The 11,885-nt window shown below is 36.9% G+C and overlaps 1 long non-coding RNA gene across 1 annotated transcript in view; it reads right to left on the bottom strand.

Annotated features, from left to right (window-relative positions):
• Positions 1 to 4,681: 4,681 nt before the first annotated feature.
• LOC140618761 (uncharacterized) overlaps positions 4,682 to 11,885 on the bottom strand; it is a 34,828-nt gene continuing 27,624 nt past the window's right edge. Inside the window, exons 2-3 of the long non-coding RNA XR_012018840.1 lie at positions 8,882 to 8,967; positions 4,682 to 4,822 (exon numbers count right to left, since the gene is read on the bottom strand). This is a non-coding gene — a long non-coding RNA (uncharacterized lncRNA). The remainder of the gene's footprint in view (positions 4,823 to 8,881; positions 8,968 to 11,885) is intronic.

Raw genomic sequence — 11,885 nt, 5'->3', positions numbered from 1 at the left:
AGAGGGTGAGAGGAAGAGAATCCCCAGCAGACTCCCGGATAAGTGCAGAGCCTGACCTGGGGTTCCAGCCCATCACCCTGAGAACATGCCCTCAGTGGAAACCAAGAGTCAGACATTCAACTGACTAAGCCACCCAGATGCACCCCCTCTCTTTTTAAAATCTTCTCCATCTTTTAATAATTTCCCTAATTGTATTCCTTTTCCCTTTTTAAAAGTAATCTCTACACCCAACATGGGACTCAAACTAATGACCATGAGATCAAGAGTTGCATGTTCTACCAACTGAACCAGCCTGTTGCCCCTCTTCCCTAATTTTAAATTGACAATCTGTTTTTCTTAATATTTCTACCTTATGGACATCTACAATCCAGAAGTGGCTATGCTCCTTATATTGTGAACTCTTTTCACAAGGGTTAGTTCCCAAGGTTTCCTGCCCATTATAACTACCTGTGGAACTTTAAAAAATCCCAAACCCAGGTCTGACTCCAAAACAATTAAATCTGCATCGCTCATGGTGGGAGCCAGATGTCAGTGTTTTAAAAAATATATCTCCAGCTGATTGCAGTGGACCACAAAATTTGGGAACCAATGCTCTGAAAGTATCTGCAATGCTGCCAGGTAATCTTTATGTCCCAATGTGTCAGCTTGATGAATCAGGGAGTGCAAGGTGGGGGGGGTAGTTAATGACTCTTAAAATGAAGAGCTCCAAATACCAGAATCACTCCTTACCCCCAAAATATCCTCAGGTCAGAGCTTCACTCTAGCATGAGGAGGAGATACTCCTTACACTATAATGCCCTAGTTCAAAACTGTACTACTTCAGAATTATCAAGCCACACCCTAAACCAATTAAGTCTAAAGCTGTTAAGGGTGAAAGTATTAGTATTTCTTAGAGTTCCATAGATATGGAACCACTTTATGGCTAAGATTAAGTACCACTGTCCCAAAAATTTGGAGAATGAGGGGTGGAGACACAACTGCCTAAAATCAGATTGTCTCCACCTGTTTTTTGTTTTGTTTTGTTTTTTAATTTCCTCAGAAGGAAAGAGCTGTTTTACTGCCCAAAATGTATTCTTAAGGATACTGGGACAAAAGTTCTAGGCAGGGATTTGGAGCAGGTGCTGTCTGTCCTAAGATAATAAGTGTGGGGAGCAGGGGAGGAAGAACAGTATTCCAATTCTTCTTTTTCTATTTTATTCTGTAACTGCTTTATTGGGATGCATCCTATGCCAGGCTAAAACCATCTGCATGTGCGCATGCACACACACACACTCACTCGCTCACTCACTCACTCAGTCCAACCAATTGCCAGGAAGGCAACAGAGGCAATAAATACCCCAGGGTTTTCTCATAGTGTTGTTCATTTTCTTGTTCTGGTTCCTGGAAGTTGAAACTAGGAGAGGCTTCTAGAATTTGAGCTCCTTTAATATCTTGGTGGGAATTACCATCAAAATGGTGCCTATTAAAACCATTCCCAAAAAACTAAACAAAATAAAAGCTTTGTTTGTAATGAGGAACAGAATTAGGCTCTGGGTTCAGATGGAGTTTTGAACACCTTGTGGGCATTTGAATGTCATGCAGGATTCTTTGTTCTATAAGTCCTTGGGTTTTTTATTATTATTATTTTTTTTAGAACAGCCCTGCATATTGCAGGACATCAATCAGCCCGGCTCCTGACTTTCTTTCTAAATTAAAATATATTGTGCTAAAAATGTGAAAGGTCTTGCAAGCCCTGATAAATTTGAACCTTATACTAAAAGTCACTGGAAGAGTTAAAGGTTTTTAATGAATAAAAATAGGAGGTTCAACTGGACAGTAATGAACTAGACTAGGCTGTCAGTTCCTTAAAGGAGGCACCACTTTGGTATCTCCGTAGTATCAACAGAGATTTGTCAAGAACATGGGAAATAGCAAACAATAAATATATGGATATATGGGTGGATGGAGAGAAAGAAAAAGAGAGACAGAAAGAAAAGAACATAGAAAGCAGGAAGACCAGAGAAGGGGGGCTACCATGTAACTATCTAGTTAATTACTAAAGAAGGCTCAGAATGAAGTAATAACAGTGGAATAGTAAAAACAGTACAGATGAAAAATACTTAGAAAACATAATCAACAGGTCCTATGAGCAGTGTAATGTAGTAACCAGAACACGGACTCTGTAGCCCAGCTAATCCCTGATTTAGGCAATAAGAGAAAGCATAATAATATAAGAAGTCCAAAGATAAAGCTATTAAATTGTTCATTTCTATAAGATATGCATAGTTTCTCAAACACACATATATTTTTCATATCACATAGGAGTATATTCAGGTAGATAATAAAATTTCAGTAGAGGCACCTGGGTGCCTCAGTTGGTCGAGCATCCAATTTTTGATTTTGGCTCAGGCCATGATGGGATCAAGCCCCATGTTGGGCTCCATGCTCCGTACAGAGTCGGCTTGTCTCTCCTTGTGCTCCTTCCCACTGCTCGCTCTTTCTCAAATAAATGAATAAATAAAATCTTAAAAAGAAACTTCAATCAATACTTGTTAAATTTTTATAAATAAGCAGGGCTTTATCTTATTAATATATTCAAGCTTTTCAAATCCCAAGAAAAGCATGATGGATTATAGAGAGCTTGAAAAAGAGAGACAAGCAAGAATGAAGCAAAGGTCTGATCACTAATTAATTGACTTTGAACATCTAACAAAAGTTATGAAGAATAGAGATTTCATGAGGAAAAGAAAAATAATTAAACTCAGAAAATATTTATTGCAGCATTATTCACAATAGGCAAGATATGGAAACAACCTAATGCTGTCTATTGATATAACTTAGTGTCTCTCTACAAATGAATAGGGATGTAGTATGTGGTTTGTCTATATATATAAAGAGAGAAAGAGAGAGAGAGAGAATATTATTCAGCTATGAGAAAGAAGAGAATCCTGCATTTGCAACAACGTGGATAGGATTGAGGATGTTATGCTAAGTGGGATAAGTAAGAGAGAGAAAAATACTGTATTATATGACTTATACGTGGAATCAAAGTTATAGAAACAGAGAGTAGAATAGTAGTTACCAGGGGTTAGGGAGTGGGGAATTTGAGGAGATACTGGTCAAAGGTGAAAAACCAAAAAACAAGCAAAAATAGTAAGAAACGGAGTCACTAAAAGACATAATTAGTAAAATTAAAGTCACTGTGCGAAGGTTATTGCAACAGAACTAAGGGTTGTGTATGGAAACTATCACTGAACCTAGAAAGAAAAAAATCTTTTAGAGAAGTCAAATTATGATAAAACCCAAAAGGAAGACACAGGTATTTAAGACAAATTTTTCATGTTTCCTTTTTTTTTTTTTTTTTTGAGAGTGAGTGATCAATACAGAGTTGGGCCATTGGGGGGTGGGGGTGGTTAGAGGGAGAGAATCTTAAACAGGAGCCCTGTGCAGGGCTCAGTCTCACAACCCTGAGATCAGGACCTGAGCCGATATCAAGAGTCAGATGCTTGCCCAACTGAGCCACACAGGCACCCATATCATAGCTCCAGTTAGCAAATCTGTCGAATACATCTGAGTACAGAACAAATACAGGCTTTCAATGGTATCAGAGAAAAAGTACCTGGGAGGATACTGAAGAGGGAAAAACCTATCTGTGCTCTCAAATCTAACGTACAGAAACTCTAAAACTCTAAACTCTAAACTCTAAACTCAAATCTAAAGCAACAGATGAGAATTAAATATGGAATGTTCAAGAAACTGTGGCAAAGTTTTGGACAATGGGGTGATTGTAGCACTTTTCAGTTTGCAAGGCTATCAAAATTAAAGTAGTTTGCCCTTAGCTCCTTCCACTTACCTTTCTTCCCTTGGAATCCTTATCTTACAGGTTCTCTGCCTTCTCAGGGCCCTATCTCCTTCCTCCAGGGCCTGCCATTGGATAATAATGGATAATACCCACTAAAATGTTATTTGATAATAGATCAATGTGTTTTGCATTTAAACAGAAAACGCCTGTACAGATCCTTCTAGACAGCTAGACAAAGATGGCCAGCAGTGGGTGTTCAGAGAAAGGACTAGGTCAGAGTTAGAGATGCCAAAAATGCTGGTCTGCCCTGGGCCCTGAAAGGCAGGTCTTGGGTTTATTTGTTTTGCATATATTGTATATATATTACAATATATAATAATATATATATTATATACAATATATATACAATAATATATATTATATACAATTATACAATATATAATTATATATTGTTATATATATATTTATATATATATACTCTGTCCTCCCAAAGAAATATGTATATCCTCACAGTCTAAAGGAAATGTAGGATATTTTAATTTCATCTAATATCCTAATATCCATCATCCCTCATCCCCATTCTTACCATTGTGGAATTATAAGTAGTAGAGAGAATTTTGACATCACGGACAGATCTCTAGGCAATAGAAAGAAGAAAACAGTGGCTCAAAGAGGGAGAGATGAGATTAGTGGCTTAATAGATTAATCTGGGTAGTGAGAATGTACATTTTTCAGGCTAATAGTACTTTGGAAACTTAATGATTTTAAAGACTAAGTTAACAAAGAGTAGAAGAGGGAAAAATTGGGAAAAGGGAAAAATAGCATAGACAGAGAGGAGCAAACAGGATGGAATAACCATATAGTGATAATATTTATGTTTTTAAATAATTTACAGCACATCTTGATAAATTATGAAATGTTTCTTCCACTGCATTCTCTTCTCACATCCTCTGGGCCTCTTATCTATTCACAGGAGTGGAGGACTTTGTTCTCATCATATGAGTAATCGAGTGTGAACGTTATTTGAGCAGATAAGGCTTTCTGAAAAAAAAAGTTATATTGTTTATCCAGAGACAGTGTCACACACACAATGTATACACAAAACTCTGATAATATTCTATATCACATTTTGTGGAAATGATTGAAGTATTTTATAAATACTAATGAAATATCATAGAAGCTTCTATTAGCAATAGGACTTCTATTAATATAAAGACACCAATTATTAGTTATGACCTCTAAATATCTTCTCACAAATATATTATAAACCTAAATCATATATTTGATCAATATATGTATTTACATAATTATTTAATAGTTGTTTTGAATCGGGTTATCATTTCATTTCATGAAGATACTTATGAAGTTATAGTCCTGTATATTATTCTTAAATATTGCTCTCAAATGCACTTTAGGGTTTTTTTTTTTTCTTCCTGCTTCTAATACTATTTCAACCTTCCTTATTTTTCCAGGGCACTACTTCTGTGCTTCCTCTCTCCTGCTTCCTTTCCAAGGGTTACTTCCTCTCCTTGATGGAATGTGCCATCTTTTAATTATTCTGTATCCAGTCAATCTGTAAAAATTTTGTTTCTATCTTTTTCTTCTATTCTCTTTATCTAATACATTATCCTCTCTGGATCATCTATGTTTTGCACTCTCAGTATTAGGGGATTCCTTGTATTTGCAAATAATATCAGAAGCTGATGCTTGGCTGTATCAAGCTAGGGCCAAAACACAGAAGAGCAAGAGCCAAGGAAAGAGACAAACAGACTAATAAGTTGTCGAGATTTGTGCTAAGACTTCCAGCCCTAAATTTATTTGAAACTCTCATTCATTATATTTGACAATTCTCTACTTTGCTAATTGCTCAAAAAATGGTTTCAAAAGAGAACATCACCTATGTGAAGTAGTTGATAAAGTGATGATACACATATTACCTTTTCCCTTCTTAGAAATTCAGTATTCCAAGAGCCTCAGGATGTGCCCCATTATTGTGGAATATCTGTGGCTTCACCAGTTGCCTGGAGGTAATTGTCCTCCTGGAATGGTGCACAAAAGCAGTTTCTATGTCTTCCCCTCCTACGAACTGTTCTTTCAGCATTGCCTATGTTTCCAGACAAATTGTGTGCTTTGTAGGGCTTTAAAGCTTTTCTCCAATAACAGAATCTCCTTGATTAGAAGCAATCTCACTTAGTCAAAGGAGACTGTGTTTGTTTCCTATGGCTACTGTAAGAAACTACCAAAAACTCTGGACTCAAAACAGCAGAAATGTATTGTCTCACAGTACCAATGACCAAAAGTCTGAAATCAAGATGTCAGCAAGGCCATAATCTCTCTGAAGGCTATAAGGAAGGATCCTTCCTTGCTTCTTTCTAGATTTTGATGGTAGGTGGCAATCCTTGGCATTCCTTGATTTATGCAGAATAGCTCTGATTTTGACAAAACAGAAGAGACTCTTAACCATAGGGAGCAAACAGTGGGTTCTTGGAGGGAAGGGGGTTCAGGGGATGGAGTAACTAGGGGATGGATGTTAAGGGGGCACTGATGTGATGAGCACTGGGTGTTATATACAACTGATGAGTCACTGACCTCTACCTCTGAAACTACTAATACTCTCTATATTAATGAATCATATTTAATTAAAATAAAATTAAATTTTTTAAGATTTTTTAATTCATTTACTCATGAGAGAAACAGAGAGAGAGAGGCAGAGACACAGGCAGAGGGAGAAGCAGGCTCCCTGGAGGGAGCCCAATGCGGGACTTGATCCCAGGACTCTGGGATCAGGCCCTGGGCCAAAGGCAGATGCTCAACCGCTGAGCTACCCAGGCTTCCCAATAAAATGAAATCCTAAAAATAAATAAATAAATAACTCCAATTTCTATCTTCACATGGCCTTCTTCCTGTGTGTCTATTTCCCCTTCTTATAAAAACCTCAGCCATTGGATTTGTGTCCACTTTAATCCAGTATGATCTCATCTTAACTTGATTACATCTTTAAAGATCCTATTTCCAAGTAAGGTTACATTCATAGCTGCCAGGGTTAGGACTTTATTGACACAATTCAGCCCATAACAGATACCTTTGCAATTTTTTTTCCCATTTGAAACCACAGTGATGAATTACCCAATATGATGTTATACTGTAAATGTTTAATTCACATTATTTGATTTTGATTTCTACACTTATAATGCTTTCTGCTATCAGTTCTTTTGAAAGTAGTAGTAAAAGCAAGAAAAGCATCAACAAGACAGGATTTTCTGTTTATATCTGTAAAAAAAACCAGGTTGAAATAAAAAATTTTAATAATGACACGTTACCCAATATTTTATATGTTGTTCAAATCACATTTTTGTGTTTTTAGTTTGTAAAGGGTTTTTAGAAACACAAGAAAACCATTGAGGGCAAATTACACCAAAGCAAACTATCCAGGAATAAGTTGCCTTCCTATGAAATAAAACTAAGACTGTGTGTCTCTGCCTCTGTGTGTGTGTGTGTGTGTCTCATGAATAAATACATAAAATCTTTAAAAAGAGTTATAAATAAATAAATAAATAAATAAAAACTAGACTGTTTTAAAACAAAGTGATGCAACTCCAGCTTTGCTTGAATGGAAAGCAGATGTAGATCTGAATATTCAATAACTGCTGAGCAGAAAGAGTAAACCTCTAGGTTTTTTTCTTTTTCTTTTTTTCTTTTTTTTTTAGTTAATTATACTAATTAAAATTAGAACTTCCACCATTAAGAGTACCTGCAGCTGTATGGCTCTCGCTGCTATTGTTGGTATATACTGAAAACACTCCAACAGAGGGTACCAAGAAGTGCTTGTGATCTACCCACCCACACAGTCTTGTCACTTTGGAAAGATTGTAGACAGCATAACTAATAAAGTTATTGTGCTCTTGTGAAAGAATAATAGCATGTTTGAAGAGAGTGTATTAACCCTGTTGTAAAGTGTTGATTGCACTCGGTAGTAAAGGAAATGAAAGAACAAAGATAAAGTGCTTTTAATTCTTACCCTGTTTGCTCTTGCTTGTTTTATTCCATTTCAATTTACACCTATATCCAAGAACACTAAAATGTATCACCCGGCCTCAAAAGCGGTTTTATTTTTTCTACATACTTTTGTAACAATTTGATGCTTTAAAGAAGAGACGTGTAAGCTTAGAAAGGGATGAATAAGAAAGACCATCTAATCTCAAATAACTGTGAACTCAATTTGCTATGTTTACTATTTAAAAAAAGAAGAAGAAGGAGAAGAAAGATGGGAGAGAGTAAAAGGAAAGAGAGAGAATGGGAGAGAAAAAGAAAGAGGGAGAGAGAGAAAAACAAGTTATTTTATTTTACTTTTTTTGTAGTTACCTTGCAAGATTTCTATTTACCGGGGCCCTAACAATAACAAGTTGAAATGCTGATTGCAAACTTGTGGAGAATATGGCAATAAGCAAACAGTCAATACTTTTGAAACCTCAAATTTGACACTAGAAATTTTTGATGTGCCCATCCTCATTAAAGAATATTAATGCAAATAATATGCACACACATATGAATATTCATCCACACTAACATCCCTATGCATAAAGAGCAAACTCTGGAAGGTGGAATCCAGTGTGAGAAATAGAAGTAAGAGAAATTATTTGGATATTGGTTTTTTTACATTGAAAACAGGAAAGGAAATTGATGAAATTTTAGTTGCAGACTCTAGAGTTCATTAAGTTTAGAACACTAATGCTACCTTTCTTACATTATTTACATAAAAACATGATGTACATGCAAATAAGTAATATTTACATATCGATTGCCTCTACAGACATTGTGGTACAACGAGTCTTCAAAGTATAACTCATGAGTATTGATGTATAAACATAAATTGGATTCCAGGTAAATGAAAACAATACTCAAAGTTTAAATTTAGAGATTTTTCTCAACAACAACAAAACTATGACAGGATGAAGCTCTGTAGTTTTGAGTAGCAATTGATGGACATTTCACACATTATTTATTGGATATAAATTGACATTTAAAAAGCAGATAAAATCATCTTTTATTGTTAATGAACATCATTTGTGTGGTGATCCAGTAAGTATGAAAACCACTTACCTTCTCTGAACTACTTCTTTTGAGAACAGCGTTCCTGTAATTGCATTCCCATCTCTCCCTCTCTCTCTCTCTCTTTTGAGATGTATCTGTAAAGACATTTGGCATCTCATCAGCAAAAACAGCAGCTGGAGAAAGGCCTTGCTACGTGCTCTGTCAAGGGAATTGCAAGTTTAGGTGAGGTTTTAAGAGACACCAAGGATTTACTGACATAACATAGATTGCATGCTCTCATTCTATCTATTATTGGTATCTTTCTCTTTTAATGGAAATGAAAACAATTACAGAGCAGAAAAGATAAAGCTCCCCTTTGAGAGGACTGTATTACAGTCCAGCAACAGGTAAAAACTGACGAATATGTGCCTAAGGTAGGTATTTACACATCACGTGACACTGGTTAACCTTAATTTCCATGTTCAAATCTTGTAGGAAACATCTGTGAAAGTCGACCGACGCCAACAAATCAGTAACATCCTATGTAAGTGAAGGACGTTTTTTATTATCTTTTTTTTATTCCAATTAACATTTTCCTGGAACTGCTAGTGATTATCTGGTGTTTTTGCATTTCTAATATTGTCGCTAAATTGGTTCTCCCATAAATTCCATGCAATGTGGACTTTAAAGAAATACAAGTTAGACAGTCCCCAAGCCTGACCCTGAAGATTTCCTTCACAGTGTGCTGAGAGTTCTTCACTGTGGCAAATCCCCCTCTGCAGGCCGCGCTCCTACATCAAACAGAAGCAACGGGTGAGACAAATTGAGAAGCAAATCTCAATCAAAAAAGGAAAAGGGAGCTGTAAAAATATACTTGACAGAGCTCTGGTGGATATATGGGATGTGGACATTATAAAACAGTCAAATTACTCTGTGTCTGATTCATGCTTAACTGAAAAATCATAGAAATATAGAGATGGAGGTGGCCTCATCCACCAAATTCAACACTCATTTTATTTTAATTTTTTAAAAGATTTATTTATTTATTTATTTATTTATTTATTTATTTATTTATTTATCTGAGAGAGAGAGAGATAGCAAGAGAAAGCACAAGTAGGGGGCAGAGGAGGAGAAAGGGAGAAGCAGGCACCCGGCTGAGCAGGGAGGCCTCCTACCCTCCCTTCAATCCAAGGAGCCTGGAATCATGACCCCAGCGAAGGCACCCATTTTAAGTTTTCATCTTACTTTTCGATTTTTTTTAAAGATTGTATTTATTTGAGAGAGAGCGTGAGAGAGAGAGAGAGAGAATAAGAGGGGGCGGGTCAGAGGGAGCAGCAGACTCCCAGGGCTCCATCACGGCACAGCCAAAGGCAGACCCTCAACTGGCTGAGCCACCCAGGCACCCCTCAGTTTTCAATTTAAAATTAAGTCACATTTCTTGTGGTAACTTTAGAAACGAGTAGCATTTGAGCTGCGGAGATTGAACTCTTGTGTTTATCTCCACTGCCTCTAGATATGAAAGTAATGCTAATAAAAGAATAAACCTGCAAGGACAAGGAGAGTTAGAGAGAAGGCAGCTGCAGGCAAGGGGCATGGATGCATTTTAGGGCAGGAAAGCAGAAGGAGAGCAATCCGGTTGGTGGAGCAAGACCAAGACGTCCTCCAAGACTCACAGGGCAGGATGTTAACGTGCTTGCCCTTCGCCCCTAGGATCCCAGCAGCCCTGGGCCACAGCCGCTCCCAGTCCCGGGCCAGGAAGACAGGTGCCCTGAGCCCCCGGCTCCGACCCTCTGTCCTGCCCCCGCAGGAGGTGCAGGTGCCCCCGGGGACGTAGAGGTGAGGCGCTGGGCAGGGCTGGAGGACCCCAACGCTCAAGGCGGGGACGAAACCGAATTCGACCGTTTACCGCCTCATCAGCAGTATTTGTTTCTCATGCCCTCTTCAGTCTTGTATATTTATAATAGTTAAAATAAAATAATCTCCTGTTAACTGTCTTACCACAATAAGTTAAATGAATCAGTAAATAAGTAGGTAGATAGGTGACAGATACATAGATAGATACATAGATAAGATTGATAGATAATAGATATAGATAGATGATAGATACATGATAGATAAATGATAGATGATAGAAAATAGATGATAGATACATAGACAATAGATAGATACATAGATAGATAATAGATGATAGATACATAGATGATAGATAGATGATAGATGATAGAAAATAAAAAAAAAAAAAGAAAATAGGTGATACGGGCACCCTGGGTGGCTCAGCGGTTTAGCGCCTGCCTTTGGCCCAGGGCGCGATCCTGGAGTCCCAGGATTGAGTCCCACGTTGGGCTCCTTGCAGGGAACCTGCTTCTCCCTCTGCCTGTGTCTCTGCCTCTCTCTCTCTCTGTCTCTCATGAATAAATAAATAAAATCTTTAAAAAAAAAGAAAATAGATGATAGATACATAGATGATGGAAAAGATGGTGGATATATGGGATGTGGACACAGATGATAGATGATAGATAGATGATAGGTAAAGATAGATAATGGATGATAGATACATAGATAATAGATAGATGATAGATAGAGGCAGAGTGTTTGGATAAATCGCTTAAAGCCTAATAACGAATAAAGTAGGAGGCACAGGTGGGATCTGAACCTTGCTCATTAGCTTCCAGAGCTGATGCTTTTAGCAACTCATGTTCTTCAAAATTATGCATTTTACTCTCCATTTTTTGGTTTGTTCTCTGAACTCTGATATTGATAGATATGTTGGTTTATCGCTGTGTAGATGACTAATTCTAGATATTTAAATTTGTCCATCTTTTTTTTTAATTGCTAACAGTTCATTGCATTCTTTTCAGCCCAGTCTTTTGAAAAAGCCCACTTTCCACATCAGGACTATGTCAAATACTCTCTCGTATTTCCTCCCGATACTGTTAAAACTTGATGCATTTAAATGTTACTTTTGTAAATATAGGTCATTTTCCCATTTAACAAAATCATCTTTTGCCAATATGATAAAAATTTATTAGCTTTAGCTTTTTTTCTTAAGATTTGTTTATTTACCTTAAGATTT

The sequence above is a fragment of the Canis lupus genome, chromosome 1, assembly GCF_048164855.1.
Source record: "Canis lupus baileyi chromosome 1, mCanLup2.hap1, whole genome shotgun sequence".
NCBI classification, from domain to species: domain Eukaryota; kingdom Metazoa; phylum Chordata; class Mammalia; order Carnivora; family Canidae; genus Canis; species Canis lupus.
Note: the sequence above shows the minus strand (reverse complement) of the source record. Positions and strands in the feature narration are given on the sequence as shown.